The sequence below is a fragment of the Botryllus schlosseri genome, chromosome 12 (genome assembly GCF_051294905.1).
Source record: "Botryllus schlosseri isolate E-star chromosome 12, Bs_hap1, whole genome shotgun sequence".
NCBI lineage: Eukaryota > Metazoa > Chordata > Ascidiacea > Stolidobranchia > Styelidae > Botryllus > Botryllus schlosseri.
Genome location: NC_137247.1, coordinates 24,598,821 through 24,626,802, shown reverse-complemented (window position 1 = coordinate 24,626,802; position 27,982 = coordinate 24,598,821). Strand labels below are relative to the sequence as shown.

Sequence of the window (27,982 nt, the reverse complement as noted above, 5' to 3'; positions counted from 1 at the left end):
GGTCAGATGAACATCAGTACATTCTGCGGAAGACAGAGTGATCATTTTTTCGGACCACATGTTGATTTTTTTGTGCGCGGCACATAGTTCATGTGCGCGCAGCAGTGTTGGGATCAAGTCACTACCTTCGAGTCACGAGTCAATTCGAATCATTTCACATTTTGACTCGAGTCAAGTCAAGTCAATCGATTTTCGAAGGTGACTCGAGTCAAGTCAAGTCACTCGATTTTTGGAGGTGACTCGAGTCAAGTCAAGTCAAGTCACGAGTCAAGTCACAATTCAAGTCAAATTGCCTTTACGAGGTATGAGGCATGATTACGTCATTGCATTTTGCTAGCTGCCTGAAATACATATTGAGATTTTGAACCGATTAACGAATATAGAGTTAAATATCGACGCAAGGCGCTGTACCGCTCACACATACGTAGAATTGCTAAACTACGTAAGCAATTGCATAGCCTCAGTTTATAGTTTCCGGCCAAAATAGAGAATAGAGAAACTAATTGATAAGATGCAATACATTACCCATTTACAAATTGATATGATATAATTCGAGCCTGCGCTAATGGTTAAGGACTATAGAAGCTATATTAGAATTCAATTTCAATAAAACAAGAGGTTTGGTTAAGTTAAGAACACAGAACAGAAATAGACATTTTGCTATTAAATTACTTTACTATACTATACTATAGTTTATGACAACGTAGGCTGTAAGCTTCGATCACTTCGTTTGCTGTCAATATATTTGTGAGAGAACAATGGAGTCGCAGTAAAACGCACGATCATTAAATGATTGGTCGCTCTCGCAGGTTACATTAGCGTTGTGCGAACAATCCGAACATATGCAAGATACATTAATTTTTATCGACATCGATTACTGGATGACTTGAAATTGACTCGTGAATTTTGCTCCGAGTCACGAGTCAATCCACATTTCTGATACGCCGAGTCAAGTCAAGTCAAGTCATTTTAGCAAAGTGACTCGAGTCAAGTCAAGTCATACGAAAAAGATGACTCGAGTCATCCCAACACTGGCGCGCAGACCGTATCAGCAGTGCGCACGCGCGGTGCTTGAGGGAACAGTGTTCAATAACATGATAAGATCGACGAAATCCTACAACTTGAAGGAATCAAATCGAAATCTTCCTACCGAGCCACAAATCTCCTTCACTATTACCGAATCCTTTTATGTAATCATCCCAATCTCGGTAAAAATCCAGGTCCCCGTTTATTCTGCACTGGAACACCTGCAGCGGAATTGTACAGATAATCATGTTTCAGAAATGTGGGGCATTCTATTCTTGAGTGTCTTTGATATTGTGGTTCATACCTTATTTTTAAGTTCTGTTCACCGCAAAGCAAGTTGGCCCAAGGTATTGCCAAAGATAGATTTAAATTGCTACTCACAGTCCATTCTTTGCCTACAACGCATTTCTTCTTCTCGTATTTAATTTTGCGTTGAAGTTCCTTCTGCATCTCCGACAGCCTTCCCGAATCCTTCATGAATAGTACACAGATTAGAGCTTTCAGTGGTGATGTCAAAAAACTCCCATACCAACCCCACATTTCCCCTTCGAGACCCATCTACCGTTGACGTATCTTCTCACGCAGAATTCCGCTGGAAAAGGGAAAATGTAACCCGATTGGAATTGGAACACAGATTATATTCGTATACCTGACGAACTAAAGTAGAACACGAATCCGAACAACAAAAGAAGCTTAATCTTTAGCGACATTTTCGGAAGCAATCTGAGATTCAATTCAGATGCCGCGAGGTTGCGTGTCCTACGGGACTTGATAGGATTGATGTTGTCGGATAGTTCAATGTATAGATAGCCTACAGAATACATGCAACTTCAAAGGCGCCAGCGACACAAATGCATTTCTGAGTTGCGCGCTCCGATTTATCACCAATACCATTTATTCTACACATGTCACCATAAACATTAACACGTTTGCAATGACGATATACTGCATTACTGCTTTTATTGTCATTTTGAGGAAGTCCGATCATTGATATCGTTTATGCAGTACGTCGAATCGATTGTAATAGCAAACTCACTCGATGAAGCATTAGGTCTGATATTGGGACCTAAACAAGGAAACGTTGAATTTCGAACAAACTATAAATTTGATGACTTATAGTATTTATCACGACCATAACAAAACCGACAACAATCATTTATTAGCAGGCCTAAGCTATAGGCTTCCCATACCCTTTTGACCACGTACTCTTTTGAATTGTATGGATCTTCAAATTAATGTTAACGCGTGAATTATGATCATTTGTTCCATCTAATCGTAGAATTTTAGTCAAATTGACAATCTTTTTTTCGTGTTTGTTTAGTCAACACCACACACTAATGGAAAAATGCGGGTAAATTGGGAGTACAGCCGAAGTGATGACCTTTTATTAGTCAACACATTGTCCTCTGTTTCGGATCTCAAAATTTTACGCACTGTTGTCCGAGGGACCGCGCAGTGAGTTGGTGAGTGCGCGCAGACTCATGAAAATTTAGAGGGAACATTGATTGCCAGAATGAATCAGCTGGGTGTGTCAGCAGGACTCAAGTAGTATACACTGAACTACTGTTGGGCTCTGCCCGCGCAGGTTCGAATCCTGCCGACAACGCTTTTTGTTCACAATTTCTCTTTACTGTCAAATTTCAGGGGTGATTTCAACATTTATTACACTTAAAACTTTCTTTTGACGTGCGAAGTACACGAGGAGTTAAATCACAGATTTAAAATGAATGTGCTAGGCTGCTTTCGATGCATAATGATTTCAACTGTATGTTCGAAGCAGCCTGACAGGAAAGGAGGAAAGGCGTTTACCAACAGCAGTTTCTGACTGGTAGTACTGAAGTTCAGTGTATACTACTTGAGTGCTGCTGACACACCCAGCTGATTCATTCTAGCAATCAATGTTCCCTCTAAATTTTCATGAGTCTGCGCGCACTCACCAACTCACTGCGCGGTCCCTCGGACAACAGTTCGTAAAATTTTGAGATCCGAAACAGAGGACAATGTGTTGACTAATAAAAGGTCATCACTTCGGCTGTACTCCCAATTTACCCGCATTTTTCCATTAATGTGTTGACTAAACAAACACGAAAAAAAGGTTGTCAATTTGACTAAAATTCTATGATTATATGGAACAAATGATCATAATTCACGCGTCAACATTAATTTGAAGATCCATACAATTCAAAAGAGTACGTGGTCAAAAAGGTATGGGAAGCCTATAGCTTAGGCCTGCTAATAAATGATTGTTGTCGGTTTTGTTATTGTCGTGATAAATACTATAAGTCATCAAATTTTTAGTTTGTTCGAAATTCAACGTTTCCTTGTTTAGGTCCCAATATCAGACCTAATGCTTCATCGAGTGAGTTTGCTATTACAATCGATTCGACGTACTGCATAAACGATATCAATGATCGGACTTCCTCAAAATTACAATAAAAGCAGTAATGCAGTATATCGTAGGCTTACAATATTTTGGAAATAAAGAAAGAGGACACTTTTTCAGAAATTTGCAACTCGCAAAACCGGAGTAAAATTTTGAAAAACCGGTTAATTTTTCCCACTTTGTGATCGGTTGACTGAAAAAAAAAAAAAAAAAGTCATCACTTCTGCTCAGAGCTCAAAATAACGTTTTTTACTCCACATTGCCAGGTGGATGACTAAAAAAAAAAAAAAAAAAAAAGGTCATCTTTGAGCTAGAATCACCGTTTTTCACTCCGAAATTCCCGCCGGAGCTTCACTTCTGTGCTAATATGCGGCATATCACTCGCAATTTGCTCTAAATCTGCCTAAATTTTCAAAAAAGAGGACAAAATCTCATAAAAAAGAGGACAAAAGGGCGTCCTCCGAGGACACTTTCAAAAAAGTCAAAAAAGAGGACAAATCCTCTTAAAAGAGGACGTATGGTAAGCCTAGTATATCGTCATTGCAAACGTGTTAATGTTTATGGTGACATTGACATGTGTAGAAAAAATGGTATTGGTGATAAATCGGAGCGCGCAACTCAGAAATGCATTTGTGTCGCTGGCGCCTTTGAAGTTGCATGTATTCTGTAGGCTATCTATACATTGAACTATCCGACAACATCAATCCTATCAAGTCCCGTAGGACACGCAACCTCGCGGCATCTGAATTGAATCTCAGATTGCTTCCGAAAATGTCGCTAAAGATTAAGCTTCTTTTGTTGTTCGGATTCGTGTTCTACTTTAGTTCGTCAGGTATACGAATATAATCTGTGTTCCAATTCCAATCGGGTTACATTTTCTCTTTTCCAGCGGAATTCTGCGTGAGAAGATACGTCAACGGTAGATGGATCTCGAAGGGGGAATGTGGGGTTGGTATGGGAGTTTCTTGACATCACCACTGAAGGCTCTAATCTGTGTACTATTCATGAAGGATTCGGGAAGGCTGTCGGAGATGCAGAAGGAACTTCAACGCAAAATTAAATACGAGAAGAAGAAATGCGTTGTAGGCAAAGAATGGACTGTGAGTAGCAATTTAAATCTATCTTTGGCAATACCTTGGGCCAACTTGCTTTGCGGTGAACAGAACTTAAAAATAAGGTATGAACCACAATATCAAAGACACTCAAGAATAGAATGCCCCACATTTCTGAAACATGATTATTTGTACAATTCCGCTGCAGGTGTTCCAGTGCAGAATAAACGGGGACCTGGATTTTTACCAAGTTTGGGATGATTACATAAAAGGATTCGGTAATAGTGAAGGAGATTTGTGGCTCGGTATGAAGATTTTGATTTGATTCCTTCAAGTTGTAGGATTTCGTCGATCTTATCATGTTATTCAACACTGTTCCCTCAAGCACCGTGCGTGCGCACTGCTGATACGGTCTGCGCGCACATGAACTATGTGCCGCGCACAAAAAAATCAACCTGTGGTCCGAAAGAATGATCACTCTGTCTTCCGCAGAATGTACTGATGTTCATCTGACCAAACTGACGACCATTTTAGATGTACAAATGTATCTCACTAATTTGTAATCAGTAATTCGTAATCCGACGAAGCGACGCCATCTCGGTGGAAACGTCGATTTCGGCCCGAGTATAATCTAAGAAACACAATCTCCTCTCTCCATTGGGCAAGCAAGTTCGCATTCCGTTTCTCTAAATAACATTGTGTTTGCACCCATGATCGTCGCATTTCCGTGTTCAAAGTTATTCGTGAATGAGTTTCGTGTTGGTCTTTTCAATTGGAATTCGAAACTGGACAGTGGGTCATTGTGTATGTGTGCGAATTGCAATTCATTCTCGGCGCGTAATAGTTACTCATCAGGGCTTTGCATCACATTAAGCCCACAAGTCCCGTGAAATCAGTCAGAATGCTAAGAAGATGCAAGATGAGAAAGAAATCTAACCTCAAAAAAGTTAAAGTTTTCGTCGACGATATTCCCCTAGCTATGGACACTTATTCATCACTGGTGCAGTTTCTCAATGCGACCACAATCTTATAGTCCCATTTCTTCAGCTTTTTCTTCCAAAACATATGGCAAGTCACTATCTTTGCTTCCATGTTATGCAGCAGCACGAAGTAATGACGCGCGATGTCGAGTAACCTCGCTACCACAGAAATCGCACGTGTGTTAGTAGTATAGTAGATCGGTCGTGACTTGGTGTTTTTAACATGGGGCTCTTATGGCGGGGTGGCGATTCGCCTGGAAAACCCGGGGTGGCGATTCGCCTCTTATCTCTTATGGCGGGGCCGCGATTCGCCATGTGTTCTTATGGGTGCGGTCGTGATTCGCCTTTTCGGGTATAGGCCGCGGTCGTGATTCGCCGTGAAAACTCGTGGTCGTGACTCACCTTTTTTGCTATAGGCGGTGGCGGCGATTCGCCTGTCGTGTATTCTTACGGGTTCTGTGGTGATTCACCATGTGTTCTTATGGGCGCGGTCGTGATTCGTACTTTCAGGTATCTCTCGCGTGGTGTTGAATATGTACGAGTCGCCAACAATAACCGCACAAACGGAAACGTGGCTTGTTGTGAGGATTAAGCAGTGCAACCTATATTTCGAATGACCTGTGCGCTGAATTATTTCTCGTCCAGCCGCTACTATCGATTATTACACTAGACCGGTCAGTGTGAAATAGTTTGATCGTAAATTATGATATATGATGTCGTAGTTTAGTCGTGTCAAATGACCGATCGTGTTCTCTTTTCTCGCTATTGATTGCTACCTGAATAATACTTTCGGCTTATTCGCTGTTTCGCACCTACAAAATAATCTGCTATTCACAGTCGCGACTTCACCGCGATAGCGCAATTTTCACACCTCGATCAGTAGAACAACACTGCACTAACCCAGTTGTCGAAACACATAGGTCATACATATTACGTGAAATATTGTATTGTGGTATACAAATATGCAAACTATTCTTTCAATTCAACAAGTCTAGTTAACGAATCGATTTTCAAGCTGCCGACACAGTTTTTAACACGAGTGAGTTGATATTTCTTCCCGGGCACGAGCGAGGCTTTGTTCCATTGGTCCAAAACCACCTCACCAGTATCATCCTTCAATGTAAAACTGTATAATTTCAACTCCTTTCCGGCACCAGAATTGACCGTCTTCTCCTCTCGAGAAACACAAGTAGCGGCGATCGAGACGTATTCATCTTTATTTCCGTATACCGATTCACAGGTCAATAATGGGTATTCTTCAGTCGTATGTCTCGATTTTCCATGTATGGTTACTGACGAAGCCCGTCCCAGTAATACAGCAGGTTTTCCAGTAAATTTGTCAATTTGGATCCAACCGGATTTGACCATGAGTTTTTTTCGTCTGGAGAATGCTTTCTCAACGACCCCGAACAATTCACGATTGAAACACGTGAAAGATATCTCTTCGTTATTACCGTCGATGAATATACCTTTGATATATTGACTAACGCTACCTCTTTTGGGTGATGAGACGAATTTGACGCCGACGTGAAAATTTGAAGCGGCTCCGACTTGCATACTGCTGACGCTGTTCGATGTCATATCGTTTGGTAAAGTGAGAGTCATCAACAAGGTTTGAAACCTTACAACTCGATCAGTGATTTTTTATTCTACTGTAAAATAAGTTAATATTCTGTAAGACACAACAATTATTGCTCGGGTAATGTGACATTGAGATTACCAAATTGTATATTGAGTATACGAGATTTGAATGTTTGACTAGTGATAGACTGAAAAATATCTCGCAAGAGAATCCATGTGTTATAATGCAGGCTATCGTTATACAAACAAATTCAATACGGAATACCTATTAACCAATTGGTCCACAACCCGAGATTCGAGTGTTCGATCAGTGCGCCATAAAAATTATTTTCATGCATACCAACTCTTGTGCTGTGGTGAAAGGTGTTATGATATGAGCAAAGTTTTAATAAACACCAATATCAGCACCCTGATTGAGAAAAAACTTGATTCGTATGTATGAAAAGTGTTTGATTGGGAATTTATCTATTTCTCACAATCCCGCCACTGTTTTGAGGACTGGTGTTATATGATTATTAAATAATATTTCACAAACTCAAGCCGCTGTTTTGAGGACTGGTGTTATCTGATTATTAAATAATATTTCACAAACTCAACCCTAATCGTAAGACTTGAGAGAAATCACGTATTCGCTTGATGATAACACGCATGCGACAAAAAACATCACCGCGATTTTGTAAACTGATCATACTAATCAGGGTATTTACCATCACGCCTCTAGAATAGGATTGACTACTAAAGGTAAATTAAGATAATCCAAAATGAAATATCTCAACTTTGACTTTGACTCTGAATTGAAATAGATTGACAAGCATAACTACCAACTTTCACCCACTCACATTTCGAAATTATACGCACATTGATTTGAAACAAGTAATGTAACATTCCAACTCTACTCCCGATCCAGCTTTCCGTATGTCAAAGAGACATTTTAACATCTTACCATACTCAAAAGAATTATTCACAACATTAACAAGTGTTTAAAATCTAGTTTTCACTTACTTGACTATATCACTACAACTCGCAAACTTGAATTAATTCATCCTGGTGGTATTCGTATGACCGATAATTTTTATCCAACTGTAAAAGTCGTTACTAATCTATAACACAAAGTAATCACTACTCGGTGCATACGACGAGATTTGAATACTCGGTCTATGATAGCAATTCGCACAAGTGAATCCAAGACATCGGGCTGTGAGAAATCTTCACGATGTTGTTATTGCCACATTGACCTACTGCCTTATCCAACGTACTCAAAGTAAAGTAGACACGATTTCAGTAATATACACAGTCATTACAACTGTAAACTATACTAATCAATCTCGGTCGTATTCACATATCACAGACCTGTGTTTTTTTATTCCTTCAGTAAAATGTAGTCGTATTAACCTGATGATAACGTGCACACACAAGAAACATCACCGCGATTTTATAATTGATCACCCGACTTAGAGTACCAAAAAACATTACCGGGATTTTTATAAACTAGCCATATTACTCAATACATCTATCAATATCAGAACACAAGGTCCAATACCGAAAGAAAAGTACTTTTTTAGTTTAATAAAAATCAAATCATTCGTCTTCATCTTGTGAATTGTCACACACCCAACTAATATCATACCAAATAGTTATTTACAATAACCAAGACACAGGAAATTTGTTTTGGACGTTTCGATTTTTTTACTAGAGGTACTCATCACTTCGCTTAATACGATCTTGATTTAAACACCATCGAACCTTTGGTGTCTATCGTTTTGCTGGATACGAATTATGTTAGTCTAACAATAAACAATTTTCACTATCTTGGGTTATGAACTCAGTGTGTTAGCGATCATTCAATATTTTGTAGTGTCAACTAGTTACTTTGTAGGATACGAATGATCATCCCCACAACTCTTACAAAAGTACGAAAGATATTTACATCACACAAAGTAATCAACTTTACTTGATATTCTCACATTACGAAACTAAAGAATGGTTAGTTTGACTCTACAAACTGTTTCGTTACCTCAAGAACTTTATTGTCTGAATGGTTGTTCATGTGTCTCAAGAACCAAATAGTTCAACACAACACTAGTACCAACAGAAACATCAGAGTTGTTTACACAAAAGTTTGTATGTGTGCAGTATGCGAATACCACGTGTAAGTCCAGCACAATTGCAGTATCCATCCGAGTTTAGTTAACACAAATTTATTACAACGGAGCCACGTAAACTTTCGTGAAAGAAAAGCATACTCACTTCTCGAGATTCTGTCAATGTCATAGCAATAAACCAGATACTCCAACAACAGAGTACATACGTTTTCTAGTAACGACTCTCGAATCTTACACACAGATCAATCTACTTTGCTAACGAAAAGCGCTGAGTCATCACATGATTATCCTCACAACAACCAGTACATGGAGCTGTATTAAAATGTTCCTATCCCTCTGCACACCAGTGACAAATTGTTTTGTGAATCGAGTTGTTGTTCCGCGTCAAGTCTCCATGTTGAAGCGTACAATAAACAGCGCAATCCAATTAAAACCATGAATCTATTTTCATTTCCTCACAAACTGTCACATACAGAAAAATAAATTTAATTCCACCAAAAACATACTTGTAACCAATCGCTTTCATTAAACACACAACACCATAAAAGTATTTACTTTCTACAACATATACATTCCGATGTAGTCAAGAAATATTTTTATTAATCAAAATCATCGACTTCTGTTTACGGTGTTGGTGTGTGCATTTCATACATGTGGGGCCCGTATTAAAATGGACACGACACGACTGAATGTAAGGAGATAGAAGTCTATCGCATAGATTTACATGTGGTCTTCGCTACGGTTTCAAAAACGAATCATCTCTTTTGCATTGATCGAGACCGAACAAGTTAGTTACATGTATTCGCGGTCATGATTGTGTTTGTCATACGCGAATGATAGGGTTACTGTCAAATCTACATACAACAACCTTCTGACACTCATAATAGTGTTTCCATTCTCTCCCTTCTTAATTGTAGATTCACGAAAAGTATATTGTACAACTGGACAACTACGTTTAACAAGACCAACGACACTGAACACACACCTCTTACCCTAGTAACAATATCATTTTTCACTTGGTGATCTATCCTTTCCTAGAGTAACAAACCCTTGTCGTTTACAAATCTATTTTTTTCCTACAGCAAAAAAACTATTTTCACTTGGAAAAATACTTTTACCGAGAGTAACTAATAATTTTCTTTTGGAAATATATTTTCTCCCTGGGTAACAAATCCTTTTCGCTTGGAAAACTGTCATTTACCTGAGTACCAATACCGTTTCACTTGGAAATATATTTTTTCTCTGGGTAACAAACCTTTTTCACTTGGAAATATATTTTTTCCCTGAGCAACAAACCTTTTTCACTTGGAAATATATTTTTTCCCTGAGCAACAAACCTTTTTCACTTGGAAATATATTTTTCCCCTCGGCAACAAACCATTTTCACTGAGCAACAAACCATTTTCACTTGGCGGGTCGTCGTTTACCTAACTAAAATACCATTGTCCTTTGGAGATTTATCGTTTACCCAGTGTAACAATACATTTTCACTTGGAAAAATACTTTTACCTAGAGTAACTAATCATTTTCTCCTGGGTAACAAACCCTTTTCGTCTGGAAACTATCATTTACCTGAGTACCAATACCGTTTTCACTTGGAAATCTATCTTTTCCCTGGGTAACAATACCATTTTCGTTTTGAAACTATCATTTACCTGAGTACCAATACCGTTTTCACTTGGAAATCTATCTTTTCCCTGGGTAACAATACCATTTTCGTTTTGAAAACTGACAACCACACCGGTCAATTTGATATTTTTTGTATATTGTTACAACAGACAGCGACAAAATATACACCAACAACGACTCCGATACATTTGTCTAATCAAATATTCACTTGCTCTGATGCATCCCATCAAAATCATTGGTTACTCACATACAATAACAATGTGCTGTTGTACATCGACATGTATGTTTTCGGAATTGGTGAATAAAGGGGTTTCCGATATGTCCGTGATGTCCGGATTCGTGCTTTGGATTTTCCAGAGTCAAAATGTCTGAATAAAACACCTCCTCGACTTTGGTAACTGGTTGATACACGGATAATGGTGTTTGGAAAACGGATGAATTTATGTTCCCCATCGCGCTGACAACATCGGGTTACTTGTGAGTTTCCTCGGGTCTGTTTACTATATTGTGTCTTTACTGGTCAATACATGTCGCTCCAGTCAGCTGAAACCGGATCACTAATTTGAGAAAGTGTGGGGGCCGGATCCGGATATTCACTCATGACCCAACGACCGATATTCAAGTAAACATGTTACAGACCGTGTTTTGTCTCCATGAAAAATACCTATGCATACACCATCACATCAAGTACGTCACGATTGTTCACAAGTATTTGCGTAAACGAGGTGTATGTACAATGTGTCGATGCACAAACATCATGGGACACAAATTCACGTTCTCAAGTCTCATCATGCGCCGACTCTGTACATTCAATGTGGACATAGACGACACACGACATGATACAATGGATAGTGCATTATGCATACCGATATATTCTCAGTCAAATATGCGACCCATACACAACCATATACCCTGATTTTCGCTGAATATCCACAACACCAACAAATCTGTACATTTCTTTTCCCTTGACCTCGACGATAGAGTTGTCATCCCAATGTACCAATCGAGTGTATGGTTCATCAGGTGTAAAATCCAAATCAAATGTTACCAAGGTATCGTTTTTCATTTTCAATATTTCCACCGCTGCATCTTGTCTGTGTCGTAAAACCACGGTGTGAGGCCAGAGGAATCTATGGAACGTTACGCTTAATCCCATAATTACTCGTGGATATAGTCAGGTAACGACAACGTTTTCTCAGTGGTCTGCGTGGGTGCACCGTTTCAATACGTAGCTGGATCAACTAGACCAAAAGTTTCCAACCACGTTTTATAACGGCATGTAGAATTACGAGACAGCACCCTCTTGCGGAGTGGTTAACACGAAATCAGTCTTCAACCCACAGAGACACACCTTGGATTACATTATCTAATCGTATTCGAACTCGAGATTCACACACACACAGAGTCCCTGTTTACGATTTCAATCCGGAGTCACTGCTCACGATGTTTAGCTGGAGTCGTTGTGTGGGAGTAGCAACATCGGGCATATTCATCACCTGCAAGATTGATAACGATGGTGATCGCCAAATACCGAAAACCAGGTGAAACACTGCGGTCTCAGCAAAAAGTTCGCAGGTTAGGACGAACAATACGTGGAGGGATTGAGCGAGTTACGCAACCCGATTATGTCGAAGTCTGGATCACGATACAAGTCTACCTGAGAATCCGAACAATCTTGCAAAATCAAGGTGTGAACCCGTGAAAGGGCTGTACTCGTGTGAGATTTATTTTTCACAAGTTGGGTGGAGGTCGGTTCATACTAAGACCATGCTACGTGCAAATATGACCGCTTGCCTGTCTCCAAGTCATCTATGCCCACATTGAATGTACAGAGTCGGCGCATGATGAGACTTGAGAACGTGAATTTGTGTCCCATGATGTTTGTGCATCGACACATTGTACATACACCTCGTTTACGCAAATACTTGTGAACAATCGTGACGTACTTGATGTGATGGTGTATGCCAAGGGTCGGCAACCTACGGCCCGCGGGCCGGATCCGGCCCGCCAAGCGAAATCGTCCGGCCCGCGACATGATAATTAGTTATCACAAGAATACGGCCCGCCGCTTCATAATGAGTTTCAATCTGCAGTGCTGCGCTGCATGAAAAAATGCGGCATTGCTACGATATAATAGTAGCCTACATCGTATTAGTCAATTGTTACGCCATAAAGCGAAGGTGGTTGAAGTAGGAGATGGAGATAGACTAGACTGGATCAGTGCTTATCAATCGGGTATATCTCGCAACCGAAGGTGTTCCATCCTATTTAAAGGGCTGATCACTCTAACGGGGTGTGACAATAAAGGTGTTCTTCCTTAGCTTCAAAAGCGCTTGGAGCATCTCAGACGCAATGACGGAATCTCAAATTATTCAATTATAGATAACTAGCCTCCGTATGTCAGTTAGCCTGTCTATAGTTTGATTTTCCAGAAGGCATTGTGTGCCAAGACAAAAAACCTGAATAGTGTTTTGGCCACAATGGTGAAAACTGTTAATATGATTTTTGTCTCATCAACTGTATCAGTTACGCCAGATATTACTAGATGCAGAGAATCAATATGGCGATGTCATGTAGGCCTATATCTGTCATGTTCGTTCATTGAGTCGAGCAGCTATGCTTACACGAGTGTATGATCTGCGAAATGAAATAGCAACTTTCGTCAATAATACAAATATCGCCGACTCATAATCTTGTAATCGAAAATGGGTATCTCATCTTGCTTTCCAGGTACATTTAACGTCACATCTGAACAAATTGAACTTGCAACTTCAGGGGGAAAACAACTACATACATGAGATGTTGAGGCGCCTTCAAAACAAATCTGTGACTCTGGAAATGTCAACAGTACAACGAAAATTATGCTCACTTTCCTATACTGGAGGAGAGAAAACCTAGTACCAACACTACATTTGTAACTGTGATACGAAATTTAACTACTGAATATTCACCCGCTTTTCCGACATTCCTTGTTTACAAAATGAATTCTGACTATTCAGTACTGTGTTTAATATGGACGCCGATACCATTGCCTGCAAATTTCAAATGCGCCTTTCTGAAATGCGATGCAGTTGAATTGAATGACAAATTTCATACAAAGAGCATATCGCTGCATGACTTTGACAAAGAGTACGTTCTTGAAATTGGTCTTTATCCCAGCTTGACCAGCAATGCAAAAAAAATTGCATCGATTTTTGAAAGCACGTACGCAGGTCAACAATAGTTTTGAACAATGAAATTCACGAAGAGCAAGCTAAGATCACGTATTTCGGACGTCCATTTTGAATAGGGTCTGATTCTTGTTTCATCTGACATGTTACCAGAAGTTGAAAACCTTACACAAAGCAAGCTGCGTCAATTGTCACAATTATTCTGTGTCGTTGAAGTGTAAATACATGTGTCTTAGGAACGGTATGATTGAGATTGCAGCAATGTAGGATAATATACCGAAGTGAGCGTAAAATATAGTACTAAGAAAAAATCCGGCCCGCCGAAAGGTTGTACACCCGAAATTTGGCCCGCGACTAGCAAAAGGTTGCCGACCCCTGGTGTATGCATAGGTATTTTTCATGGAGACAAAACACGGTCTGTAACATGTTTACTTGAATATCGGTCGTTGGGTCATGAGTGAATATCCGGATCCGGCCCCCACACTTTCTCATATTAGTGATCCGGTTTCAGCTGACTGGAGCGACATGTATTGACCAGTAAAGACACAATATAGTAAACAGACCCGAGGAAACTCACAAGTAACCCGATGTTGTCAGCGCGATGGGGAACATAAATTCATCCGTTTTCCAAACACCATTATCCGTGTATCAACCAGTTACCAAAGTCGAGGAGGTGTTTTATTCAGACATTTTGACTCTGGAAAATCCAAAGCACGAATCCGGACATCACGGACATATCGGAAACCCCTTTATTCACCAATTCCGAAAACATACATGTCGATGTACAACAGCACATTGTTATTGTATGTGAGTAACCAATGATTTTGATGGGATGCATCAGAGCAAGTGAATATTTGATTAGACAAATGTATCGGAGTCGTTGTTGGTGTATATTTTGTCGCTGTCTGTTGTAACAATATACAAAAAATATCAAATTGACCGGTGTGGTTGTCAGTTTTCAAAACGAAAATGGTATTGTTACCCAGGGAAAAGATAGATTTCCAAGTGAAAACGGTATTGGTACTCAGGTAAATGATAGTTTCAAAACGAAAATGGTATTGTTACCCAGGGAAAAGATAGATTTCCAAGTGAAAACGGTATTGGTACTCAGGTAAATGATAGTTTCCAGACGAAAAGGGTTTGTTACCCAGGAGAAAATGATTAGTTACTCTAGGTAAAAGTATTTTTCCAAGTGAAAATGTATTGTTACACTGGGTAAACGATAAATCTCCAAAGGACAATGGTATTTTAGTTAGGTAAACGACGACCCGCCAAGTGAAAATGGTTTGTTGCTCAGTGAAAATGGTTTGTTGCCGAGGGGAAAAATATATTTCCAAGTGAAAAAGGTTTGTTGCTCAGGGAAAAAATATATTTCCAAGTGAAAAAGGTTTGTTGCTCAGGGAAAAAATATATTTCCAAGTGAAAAAGGTTTGTTACCCAGAGAAAAAATATATTTCCAAGTGAAACGGTATTGGTACTCAGGTAAATGACAGTTTTCCAAGCGAAAAGGATTTGTTACCCAGGGAGAAAATATATTTCCAAAAGAAAATTATTAGTTACTCTCGGTAAAAGTATTTTTCCAAGTGAAAATAGTTTTTTTGCTGTAGGAAAAAAATAGATTTGTAAACGACAAGGGTTTGTTACTCTAGGAAAGGATAGATCACCAAGTGAAAAATGATATTGTTACTAGGGTAAGAGGTGTGTGTTCAGTGTCGTTGGTCTTGTTAAACGTAGTTGTCCAGTTGTACAATATACTTTTCGTGAATCTACAATTAAGAAGGGAGAGAATGGAAACACTATTATGAGTGTCAGAAGGTTGTTGTATGTAGATTTGACAGTAACCCTATCATTCGCGTATGACAAACACAATCATGACCGCGAATACATGTAACTAACTTGTTCGGTCTCGATCAATGCAAAAGAGATGATTCGTTTTTGAAACCGTAGCGAAGACCACATGTAAATCTATGCGATAGACTTCTATCTCCTTACATTCAGTCGTGTCGTGTCCATTTTAATACGGGCCCCACATGTATGAAATGCACACACCAACACCGTAAACAGAAGTCGATGATTTTGATTAATAAAAATATTTCTTGACTACATCGGAATGTATATGTTGTAGAAAGTAAATACTTTTATGGTGTTGTGTGTTTAATGAAAGCGATTGGTTACAAGTATGTTTTTGGTGGAATTAAATTTATTTTTCTGTATGTGACAGTTTGTGAGGAAATGAAAATAGATTCATGGTTTTAATTGGATTGCGCTGTTTATTGTACGCTTCAACATGGAGACTTGACGCGGAACAACAACTCGATTCACAAAACAATTTGTCACTGGTGTGCAGAGGGATAGGAACATTTTAATACAGCTCCATGTACTGGTTGTTGTGAGGATAATCATGTGATGACTCAGCGCTTTTCGTTAGCAAAGTAGATTGATCTGTGTGTAAGATTCGAGAGTCGTTACTAGAAAACGTATGTACTCTGTTGTTGGAGTATCTGGTTTATTGCTATGACATTGACAGAATCTCGAGAAGTGAGTATGCTTTTCTTTCACGAAAGTTTACGTGGCTCCGTTGTAATAAATTTGTGTTAACTAAACTCGGATGGATACTGCAATTGTGCTGGACTTACACGTGGTATTCGCATACTGCACACATACAAACTTTTGTGTAAACAACTCTGATGTTTCTGTTGGTACTAGTGTTGTGTTGAACTATTTGGTTCTTGAGACACATGAACAACCATTCAGACAATAAAGTTCTTGAGGTAACGAAACAGTTTGTAGAGTCAAACTAACCATTCTTTAGTTTCGTAATGTGAGAATATCAAGTAAAGTTGATTACTTTGTGTGATGTAAATATCTTTCGTACTTTTGTAAGAGTTGTGGGGATGATCATTCGTATCCTACAAAGTAACTAGTTGACACTACAAAATATTGAATGATCGCTAACACACTGAGTTCATAACCCAAGATAGTGAAAATTGTTTATTGTTAGACTAACATAATTCGTATCCAGCAAAACGATAGACACCAAAGGTTCGATGGTGTTTAAATCAAGATCGTATTAAGCGAAGTGATGAGTACCTCTAGTAAAAAAATCGAAACGTCCAAAACAAATTTCCTGTGTCTTGGTTATTGTAAATAACTATTTGGTATGATATTAGTTGGGTGTGTGACAATTCACAAGATGAAGACGAATGATTTGATTTTTATTAAACTAAAAAAGTACTTTTCTTTCGGTATTGGACCTTGTGTTCTGATATTGATAGATGTATTGAGTAATATGGCTAGTTTATAAAAATCCCGGTAATGTTTTTTGGTACTCTAAGTCGGGTGATCAATTATAAAATCGCGGTGATGTTTCTTGTGTGTGCACGTTATCATCAGGTTAATACGACTACATTTTACTGAAGGAATAAAAAAACACAGGTCTGTGATATGTGAATACGACCGAGATTGATTAGTATAGTTTACAGTTGTAATGACTGTGTATATTACTGAAATCGTGTCTACTTTACTTTGAGTACGTTGGATAAGGCAGTAGGTCAATGTGGCAATAACAACATCGTGAAGATTTCTCACAGCCCGATGTCTTGGATTCACTTGTGCGAATTGCTATCATAGACCGAGTATTCAAATCTCGTCGTATGCACCGAGTAGTGATTACTTTGTGTTATAGATTAGTAACGACTTTTACAGTTGGATAAAAATTATCGGTCATACGAATACCACCAGGATGAATTAATTCAAGTTTGCGAGTTGTAGTGATATAGTCAAGTAAGTGAAAACTAGATTTTAAACACTTGTTAATGTTGTGAATAATTCTTTTGAGTATGGTAAGATGTTAAAATGTCTCTTTGACATACGGAAAGCTGGATCGGGAGTAGAGTTGGAATGTTACATTACTTGTTTCAAATCAATGTGCGTATAATTTCGAAATGTGAGTGGGTGAAAGTTGGTAGTTATGCTTGTCAATCTATTTCAATTCAGAGTCAAAGTCAAAGTTGAGATATTTCATTTTGGATTATCTTAATTTACCTTTAGTAGTCAATCCTATTCTAGAGGCGTGATGGTAAATACCCTGATTAGTATGATCAGTTTACAAAATCGCGGTGATGTTTTTTGTCGCATGCGTGTTATCATCAAGCGAATACGTGATTTCTCTCAAGTCTTACGATTAGGGTTGAGTTTGTGAAATATTATTTAATAATCAGATAACACCAGTCCTCAAAACAGCGGCTTGAGTTTGTGAAATATTATTTAATAATCATATAACACCAGTCCTCAAAACAGTGGCGGGATTGTGAGAAATAGATAAATTCCCAATCAAACACTTTTCATACATACGAATCAAGTTTTTTCTCAATCAGGGTGCTGATATTGGTGTTTATTAAAACTTTGCTCATATCATAACACCCTTCACCACAGCACAAGAGTTGGTATGCATGAAAATAATTTTTATGGCGCACTGATCGAACACTCGAATCTCGGGTTGTGGACCAATTGGTTAATAGGTATTCCGTATTGAATTTGTTTGTATAACGATAGCCTGCATTATAACACATGGATTCTCTTGCGAGATATTTTTCAGTCTATCACTAGTCAAACATTCAAATCTCGTATACTCAATATACAATTTGGTAATCTCAATGTCACATTACCCGAGCAATAATTGTTGTGTCTTACAGAATATTAACTTATTTTACAGTAGAATAAAAAATCACTGATCGAGTTGTAAGGTTTCAAACCTTGTTGATGACTCTCACTTTACCAAACGATATGACATCGAACAGCGTCAGCAGTATGCAAGTCGGAGCCGCTTCAAATTTTCACGTCGGCGTCAAATTCGTCTCATCACCCAAAAGAGGTAGCGTTAGTCAATATATCAAAGGTATATTCATCGACGGTAATAACGAAGAGATATCTTTCACGTGTTTCAATCGTGAATTGTTCGGGGTCGTTGAGAAAGCATTCTCCAGACGAAAAAAACTCATGGTCAAATCCGGTTGGATCCAAATTGACAAATTTACTGGAAAACCTGCTGTATTACTGGGACGGGCTTCGTCAGTAACCATACATGGAAAATCGAGACATACGACTGAAGAATACCCATTATTGACCTGTGAATCGGTATACGGAAATAAAGATGAATACGTCTCGATCGCCGCTACTTGTGTTTCTCGAGAGGAGAAGACGGTCAATTCTGGTGCCGGAAAGGAGTTGAAATTATACAGTTTTACATTGAAGGATGATACTGGTGAGGTGGTTTTGGACCAATGGAACAAAGCCTCGCTCGTGCCCGGGAAGAAATATCAACTCACTCGTGTTAAAAACTGTGTCGGCAGCTTGAAAATCGATTCGTTAACTAGACTTGTTGAATTGAAAGAATAGTTTGCATATTTGTATACCACAATACAATATTTCACGTAATATGTATGACCTATGTGTTTCGACAACTGGGTTAGTGCAGTGTTGTTCTACTGATCGAGGTGTGAAAATTGCGCTATCGCGGTGAAGTCGCGACTGTGAATAGCAGATTATTTTGTAGGTGCGAAACAGCGAATAAGCCGAAAGTATTATTCAGGTAGCAATCAATAGCGAGAAAAGAGAACACGATCGGTCATTTGACACGACTAAACTACGACATCATATATCATAATTTACGATCAAACTATTTCACACTGACCGGTCTAGTGTAATAATCGATAGTAGCGGCTGGACGAGAAATAATTCAGCGCACAGGTCATTCGAAATATAGGTTGCACTGCTTAATCCTCACAACAAGCCACGTTTCCGTTTGTGCGGTTATTGTTGGCGACTCGTACATATTCAACACCACGCGAGAGATACCTGAAAGTACGAATCACGACCGCGCCCATAAGAACACATGGTGAATCACCACAGAACCCGTAAGAATACACGACAGGCGAATCGCCGCCACCGCCTATAGCAAAAAAGGTGAGTCACGACCACGAGTTTTCACGGCGAATCACGACCGCGGCCTATACCCGAAAAGGCGAATCACGACCGCACCCATAAGAACACATGGCGAATCGCGGCCCCGCCATAAGAGATAAGAGGCGAATCGCCACCCCGGGTTTTCCAGGCGAATCGCCACCCCGCCATAAGAGCCCCATGTTAAAAACACCAAGTCACGACCGATCTACTATACTACTTGTGTTATAGTTTATACTTTAAAACTGTTATTGCCGCAGTGAGAATATAGTGGCTTTATGCAGAAAATAACTTCAATGGCTTAACTTCAAGTTGATACCATATCATGTTTAGACCGCAGTTCCCTTCTTCCATCATAATCTGTAATTTGATTCTATCAACAAATCACGTGACTTGAATTGATGCAGGCACGTCTGGTGTTACACTCTCTTGCCCAAGGGACCGAGCAAGACTCGTGAAAGATTAGAGGGAACATTGGTTATGCTTATGACCTTTGTAATAAATCATATTCCGGCAGAATAGCTTGATTCAAAGCCAACGTCTTCTAAAATTTCATAATGATTGTCTTTAGGGCTCGAGGAATTGCATGAAAGGACCAAGGAAGGGGGCATGGAATTGGAAATCCACATGATCACAAAAGATAAAGGAATTCATTGGGTTGCTAAATACAGGCAAGTTTGAAGCATGGGTTTTCGTACAAAACATTTGATTTAAAATCATGCTTAATATCCTGTGGTTCCCAAACATTTTGGTCCGCCAAGGAGCCCTCAAGTTTTAGTTCAACTTTAGCACATTTATCCTGCAACCGTCTTCTGCGCAAATATGAAAATCAGGTTATTGATTGCAAAAATTGCGTGAATTGTCATTTTGCAACAGTCGCCAAGATGCATGTTGATAGTTTGAAAATAGCTTCGAATACCAGCTAATATTATGCGAACCGTGTCAGATCCACTATTTGAAACTAGCCTGTGGAGTTCTTCTCAGACCTTCATTATATACTTTCTCTTGAAGTAGCTTTAACATGTCTTGGAAATCACATCTCTCTTCTCCTTATCGGGTAGAAATGTAAGAAATGTAATGTTACTTACCCGAACTTAGAAAATGGAATATTAGGTTAATATCGATATTGCAACTTTCGAAGTTTAGCGGACCCCGGTTATACTTCTCATGATGATGACAACAACTACTGTCATCATAATATGAGAAGTAAGCTGAGAGTTCGCAAGGACGGAAATTTTAGATTTTTTATATATTATGTTGAGAAAAATCTGAAAGTGTGGCTGACAGATGATTAAGTGCAAACATATACATATAGCTCCGTGAAGGTAAAAGTTTTTTTCATTAAACATCATAAAACATGAAATACTCAACGAACCGAATATACAAATTAGGGTTACCATATTTTGAGAACCGAAACAAGAGGACACTTATGGTAACTCTACACAAATCCATTTCCCAGTGTTTCCCGATCCTGTTTCGTTGAAAAAACTGACAGTCAATTCATTCATAATCCATTTTGAAAACCGCCAACAGTCGCTAAAAAGTTTCCGGATATTTTCGGCGAAAGAGAATCCTTCACATTCACAATTCCTTTGTTCCAGCGACTTTCGCATCGGACCCGGTTCCGACAAGTACCGACTTCACGTATCTGGATACTCCGGGAACGCAACCTACAATGCTCTCTCACAAAACAACAATGACCAATTCTCAACGAAAGACGCAGACAACGATGGTTCTTATTGCTCGTCTCGCCTCGAAGGAGGCTGGTGGTATGACCACTGCGCCTGGAGCAATCTGAATGGAAACTTCGACAAAACAGACAGCATGGGATTTTGGTGGCATGCTGGCGGTTCCGACACACTCCTGCGCTTCTCGGAGATGAAATTTCGCAACAAAAGAATGTGAATCCGAATTCTAACTATAATTTATCAGAAACTGTGGTATGATTACATGCGTCGTTTTTGTTCATCAAATTCTGTCAATATCTTTACAACATTGATCACCCTCTCAAACCGGTACTCTATTGTGTTGCTGTTCTTTGTATTATTCGTGGTGCTTGTCGACTACTAAATTGACCGAAAACTACACGATCACAGCTTACGTTGTCGAAGTAGTAATAGAAGATTAATCTAAATAGAAATGTACCTCTGTTTCTTAGACGGCTCAATGCTTACGGTGCGCAGTGCTCATATTTACCAACCAAATTATATGATTTAAATCGAACAAATATAGTTTGGGCGTTTATATTCTCACGGATGTGTATAGACGGGTAGTGTAGGCTATTGTACCATATAATTTTGTTTCAACTTCTCCAAGCTTCGCATTAGGTCCTATATTTTTGATGATAATAACTAACTGTATCATGTAGCTGTACAACTCCCGTATTGTATTAGCAGTTCTATGTGTGCGTGAGGGATACAGCTCTTTTTGCATGTATATTTAGCTAGATATTCGTTATTTGATTCAAGATAAATGATCAATTAATCTGTCTTTCACACAGCTAGCAAAATGTAATGACTTTGAATCATCACTCGTACGCCGAAAACTCAATTTGACTTGAATTGTGACTTGACTCGTGACTTGACTTAACTTGACTCGACTTGACTCGAGTCACCTCCAAAAAACGAGTGACTTTGAATCATCACTCGTACGTCAAAAACTCAATTTGACTTGAATTGTGACTTGACTCGTGACTTGACTTAACTTGACTCGACTTGACTCGAGTCACCTCCAAAAAACGAGTGACTTGACTTGACTCGAGTCACTTTTGAAAATCGATTGACTTGACTTGACTCGAGTCAAAATCTGCAATGACTCGAGATGACTCGTGACTCGAAGGTAGTGACTTGATCCCAACACTGACATAAGGTAATGTGGGTCACACCAGCACGTGTGTTAAAAAAGTCGTTGAGAGGATAGCAAACGTTTTTTCGGGACATGGCGTTCTCATCACCTTGAATATCCCATCCTGAGAATTTCCGCCAAAGCCAGTTTCGTCCGTCGCCCGGATCGGCAAATAAATGCAATTTCGTCGCTTTTCCGGGTTTGTCGAATTTGTATAGTTGCTTGAACTCGTCGGGAGTTTTGTTGAAGGAAGACTCTAAACGAAGGTACACCGTTTTAGTCAACAAATAACATTGGGTTACGTGACGAGATAGCGTAGTAGTCGACAAACACCATGAATACCACAAACAACAACAACAACAACAACAACAACAACAACAACAACAACAACAGCAACGCTGGGTTACGTTGAAATGTTGTAAAACTATTGTACTGATAGTATAACGCCTGGTCACAATGATGCAAATACTCAAATATGAATCGAATAGTGTAAAATGATTTTTAGAGCACTGAAATTATACCCACCTTGACTAGGGTTCTGGTTTAAATCATTTTGCCCTTGATTAAAATCGATTTTAATCAATTAAATAATTCAAATCACGATTTTTTTGATTTTTTTGGTTTTTTTACTCATAATAACAGCAACCCAAACCAAAGAAAATGGGATGAATGACGACCATGTCAATCAAGGTGATGAAGAATAACGCTTACACTTTAATAATGTGGGGCAGTGAATTATCATCCAGATAGCTGAAAACGTTAAACCTATGTGGTAATGATAGCTGAAAACCTATGTGATAATGATGGGCCGCGCGAATCATTACTGATCGGTTCTAGTAGCGAGAGAGAGAGTCATTATTTTCATCCAACCGAAATACACAACAAACGGCAGTGATGGCGGTGCAGAAAATACGCGTGCACAGTATTCGGTATTAGATAGGAATGATCGATAAGACCGTGAAGGTCATCTAGTCTGATCACACCAGCATCAAACAGGTACACTTGACTCTGAACAGTCTGGCTGTAAAAAATGTTTAGTTAAGAAAGGAAAATACAAGAAAAATTAAACGATGGTAGCAAATGATCAATGAAGCAATGTCTGGGCGAGGTAGGGCAACAGTGTTAGTGTAACGACAAGAGGTGATCAAGTAGGGCTCTTTTGAATCCATTATAAGGCAATTCACGGATATGTGGTGGTAATGCATTCCAAATGATAGGTCCGGAGTAGTCGATAGATCTCTTAGTTAGCGAGGAAACATTGTTGAGTCAAATCGGGACCATCCATAATAGTTGAATTCATCTTGATCGATGGAGTGGTTTCTGCCAGAAAACTGGATCAGAGATATGGGATTTTTTCAAATTCGATAGAGACTCCCGATTGCGCTTCGCTTGCTGTATCCCAGCAGTGCCTTGGAAATAGCAGCAGCATGTTCCAGACAACTAACCAGTATTCAATAGCAAAACGCTAACATATTGTTTGACTATCGCCCTTTTCCCATCTGTCTGTCAAATAGCTGAAATATACCGGTGCCGGTGACGAGATGTTATCTCCGGTTTATATAAAATGCACATGATTGTCCGATAATAATACCCACATTCACGCATCTCGTCCGAAAAATTTGAAAAAACCAAAAAAATCAATAAAATCAAAATGGTAAAATTAAAATCAAAAATCAACGAAAAAAACCTGATTTAAATCACACTGATTTAAATCAGCCTGATTTAAACCAGAACCCTAACCTTGACCCTAAGAGTTCATTTGTCAACGTAAATTAATGTTTCGATGGTATTCTCCACTTTGTAAGGCTTTAAACATGGATCGGTCGTATCGCAGCATACGAATCATGTAAATGTAAAGCTATGCACGCTATAGTGAAAATGACAAAACTGTGATATCGTGATTAGGGCTGGGCAAAATCGAGTACCTGAGTGATTCGATTCTGAATCACGTAATACGCTTCGAGTCGTGTCGAGTATTCGAGTATCACTCATTATTACGTCACAACAGAATGTACTATATCAAAGTTCACATATGTTCCTTTTATACAATAACAATTAATATATTGCCCGTTATCCGCCACATTGAAGACACTTTGGTATTTTTCGACCATACCGATTTCATTGCATTTCTTGACAATGTTGTGGGATGATCATGACTTCGGAAATGGGTTATTTCCAGTAACGTGTACGTAGCTTTGTACTATATCTCGTATGCTGCGACACGGACAATCAAGGTTTCAAGTCTTCCTCAACGGAAAATAGTATCAAAACTATAATTATCGCTAGTAAGTTAACTTTCAGTTGCGAGGAGCGTATAATTTCAGTACTCGAACAAATCGTATTTTACTACTCGACTCGAATAATTAAAATTAATTCTCGATTCAGATTCGAGTACTCGAATCATGTGCTTAGCCCTAATCGTGATCTTTCCACAGCATTGTCACAAATTGTAATGATATAAGCATGGTAGATAAAACACCAAGTTATATTTAATGTGATATAGACTTGGCATTGTTTTTTTTTGTGGTAGAACTTTTCACATCTTTCATACTGTTGTGACGTGAATAAAATGCTTGAACACTATACTCAACTCGAAGACGAATACTCGATACAGAACGGAGTTACTCAGGCACTCTATTTGTCTCGCCTTAGTAGTTTCCCTATGTATATATACATCACTTAGCAGTGATATCGGTACTCGAACAGCATCATTGGCTATAGGGCCTATACTTATAATTAAACCGCTCCTGCCGCAGATTCTACTAATCGTTTGTGAAAATAGGACACAGCTTGCTAAAAGTAAACGAAGATTAAAATTTACGATTTGGAGTTGACAATGACGATATACTGCATTACTGCTTTTATTGTCATTTTGAGGAAGTCCGATCATTGATATCGTTTATGCAGTACGTCGAATCGATTGTAATAGCAAACTCACTTGATGAAGCATTAGGTCTGATATTGGGACCTAAACAAGGAAACGTTGAATTTCGAACAAACTATAAATTTGGTGACTTATAGTATTTATTACGACCATAACAAAACCTACAACAATCATTTATCAACAGGCCTAAGCTATAGGCTTCCCATACCTTTTTGACCACGTACTCTTTTGAATTGTATGGATCTTCAAATTAATGTTAACGCGTGAATTATGATCATTTGTTTCATCTAATCGTAGAATTTTAGACAAATTGACAACCTTTTTTTCGTGTTTGTTTAGTCAACACCACACACTAATGGAAAAATGTGGGTAAATTGGGAGTCCAGCCGAAGTGATGACCTTCTATTAGTCAACACATTGTCCTGTTTCGGATCTCAAAATTTGACGCACTGTGGTCCAAGGGACCGCGCAGTGAGTTGGTGAGGGCGCGCAGACTCATGAAAAATTAGAGGGGACATTGATTGCCAGTATGAAGCAGCTGGGTGTGTCAGCAGCTCTCCAGTAGTATACACTGAAGTTCAGTACTACCTGTCAAAACTGCTGTTGGTGAACGCTTTTCCTCCTTTCCTGCCAGGCTGCTGCGAACATACAGTTCAAATCATTATGCATTGAAAGCAGCCTAGCACATTCATTTTAAATCTGTGATTCCACTCCTCGTGTACTTCGCTCGTCATAAAATACCAAAAAAAAGTTTTAAGTGTAAGAAATGTTGAAATCACCCCTGAAAATTGACAGTAAAGAGAAATTGTGAACAAAGAGCGTTGTCGGCAGGATTCGAACCTGCGCGGGCAGAGCCCAACAGATTTCTAGTCTGTCGCCTTAACCACTCGGCCACGACAACTCGAGCCACCAGTGAGGATCGAACTCACGACCCCTGGTTTACACGACCAGTGCTCTGACCACTGAGCTATGGCGGCTGCCTGAAGTATGCGCATGGAGTGTTCCACTCACTAGTTTATGACGTTTTCGAAGGGCTGAACAACAAGGATTTGTCTACGCTTGCTGACTCGAGCGGTATTGCTTTTTAAATACTTCCACTTCTACTCCACCAGGTCATGGAAGCAAAATACTTCTAATATATCAGAACGTGTTACATATGTAGGCTATAAATACGCATTTCGATTAGAAAGTATTAAATATGTATTGGAAGCAGCTAGTTAAAACGGTTGGCCGGATCTTGGGTCATGGCGCCTGTGTTAAATAACTGTTAGTGACGCTTTCTTGAAATTTACTTATCAAAATAAGTCGCTTCGCAGCCAAAAAAGCTAATCAATTAGAATCAGTTACTACGAAATGGTAATTGTCAATATCGTAGCTCCGATCCACGCATCCACACTCGTTGCTTTTCAGCCGAGCGCGTAATATCAGGTCCCGCGCGGTTCGTTTGAATGATGAAAAAGTCAATAGTTTACCCCCAGCAAAAGCGTCTGGCGTTCACTACCACTTAACCATACAGCCACCAGTTAGATTCGAGCTCACGACCCCTGGTTAACGAGACCAGTGCTCTAACCGCTGAGCTATGGCGGCTGTTTAGGCCAACGCGGAGCTCGTATGTCATTATTTTTATTTACTTACTGCACATTCTTCATCTCGATCTGCACTATCATCACCTAATCAAAGTCAACAGAACAGCGCGCAATTGCATGGTCTTAGGGGCTGAGTATGGTGCTAACTTGTTTCATTTCAGTAATGTCTGCATGTTTCGGCGACTAAATAACGGTTGGATTGTATTCTGATACAATTTACTACTTCTGTTCGTTCATTCGCAGTGTTGCTGGAATGCTTTGTTGGTATTTTACAGCAAAAATATATTTAGTTCTCCCACCGATCTGGAATGCCAACATTTAGTCATAAGCTTCTATATGAAAAAAAACTCGTTGTCGGCAGGATTCGTACCTGCGCGGGCATAGCCCAACAGATTTCTAGTCTGTCGCCTTAACCACTCGGCCACGACAACTTCTCTCATAGTTGCTTTCATGTGGATGCCGATCCCCTGGCAAATATATCTCCAGATCGTGGATTGATAATGGTCGATATCTATAACTGCTTCTTTTTAGGGGTACTCAATTAGGTTTGTCTATAAATGCAGCACTTACTCACGCGGTATTGCTCTTTAAATGGTTGCGCCTTTATAAGCAAGTGGTTTTTAACGTCACAATATACTTTAACCTTTCTCGTATCATTTTATTCGAACAATACTTCAGTCCATTCCAACTTTATAGGTGTCTGCGTATTTTGAATTATTACTTTTAAGAAAAACTGATTGCTGTTTCAACTTCTAAGTGAATCGAAATTGCCATTATTCGTTTG

General features: G+C 39.2%; 1 protein-coding gene and 4 non-coding genes across 7 annotated transcripts in view; all 5 read right to left on the bottom strand.

Annotated features, from left to right (window-relative positions):
• Positions 1–27,982, bottom strand: part of LOC145452064 (kinesin-like protein KIF23) — a 504,115-nt gene that overhangs the window by 342,022 nt on the left and 134,111 nt on the right. The window lies entirely within an intron of this gene.
• On the bottom strand, positions 26,432–26,513 carry Trnas-aga (transfer RNA serine (anticodon AGA)). The gene has a single exon. It is a non-coding gene; the product is annotated as a tRNA-Ser (tRNA).
• Positions 26,517–26,589, bottom strand: Trnat-ugu (transfer RNA threonine (anticodon UGU)). The gene has a single exon. It is a non-coding gene; the product is annotated as a tRNA-Thr (tRNA).
• Positions 27,127–27,199, bottom strand: Trnat-cgu (transfer RNA threonine (anticodon CGU)). The gene has a single exon. It is a non-coding gene; the product is annotated as a tRNA-Thr (tRNA).
• Positions 27,548–27,629, bottom strand: Trnas-aga (transfer RNA serine (anticodon AGA)). Its single transcript has one exon. It is a non-coding gene; the product is annotated as a tRNA-Ser (tRNA).